This window comes from Rhipicephalus microplus, chromosome 4 (genome assembly GCF_043290135.1).
Source record: "Rhipicephalus microplus isolate Deutch F79 chromosome 4, USDA_Rmic, whole genome shotgun sequence".
Lineage (NCBI taxonomy): Eukaryota > Metazoa > Arthropoda > Arachnida > Ixodida > Ixodidae > Rhipicephalus > Rhipicephalus microplus.
This window is the reverse complement of record NC_134703.1, coordinates 174,653,640-174,654,390: the sequence shown is the minus strand read 5'-3', so window position 1 is coordinate 174,654,390 and position 751 is coordinate 174,653,640. Positions and strand designations below refer to the sequence as shown.

The following is a 751-nucleotide window of genomic DNA, read 5'->3' as shown; positions in this document are numbered from 1 at the left end:
CGAGCCCTCTCGGGAGTGGTGTGTTGCTTTTTTCTTTTCTCAGATAGCTTTGAAGATATGTTCTGATGTTGGTGAGAGTGGAGCAGGACTGTCTCCGTGGCGCAATTGGCTAGCGCGATCGGCTGTTTACCAAAAAGTTGGAGGTTCGAGCCTCCCGGGAGTGGTGCGGCGCTTTTTTTTCTTTGGGCTGATAGCTTTGAAGATATGTTCTGATGGTGGTGAGAGTGGAGCAGAACTGTCTCCGTGGCGCAATTGGCTAGCGCGATCAGCTGTTAACCGAAAGGTTGGAGTTTCGAGCCCTCCCGGGAGTGGTGTTTCGCTTTTTTCTTTGCGCTGATAGCTTTGAATATGTTCTGATGTTGGTGAAAGTGGGGCACGACTGTCTCCATGGCGCAATTGGCTAGCGAGATCGGCTGTTAACCGAAAGGGTGGAGGTTTGAGCCCACCCGGTGGTGGTGCGGCGCTTTTTTTTCTTTGGGCTGATAGCTCTGAAGAAATGTTCTGACGGTGGTGAGAGTGGAGCACGACTGTCTCCGTGGCGCAAATGGCTAGCGCGATCGGCTGTCAACCGAAAGGTTGGAGGTTCGAGCCCACCCGGTGGTGGTGCGGCGCTTTTTTTTCTTTAAGCTGATAGATTTGAAGATATGTTCTGATGGTGGTGAGAGTGGAGCAGGACTGTTTCCGTGGCGCAATTGGCTAGCGCGATCGGCTGTTAACCGATAGGTTGGAGTTTCGAGCCCTCCCGGGAGTG

The 751-nt window shown here is 52.9% G+C and overlaps 1 non-coding gene across 1 annotated transcript; it reads left to right on the top strand.

Moving 5' to 3' along the window:
* Positions 1-677: 677 nt before the first annotated feature.
* On the top strand, positions 678-751 carry TRNAN-GUU (transfer RNA asparagine (anticodon GUU)). Its single transcript has one exon. It is a non-coding gene; the product is annotated as a tRNA-Asn (tRNA).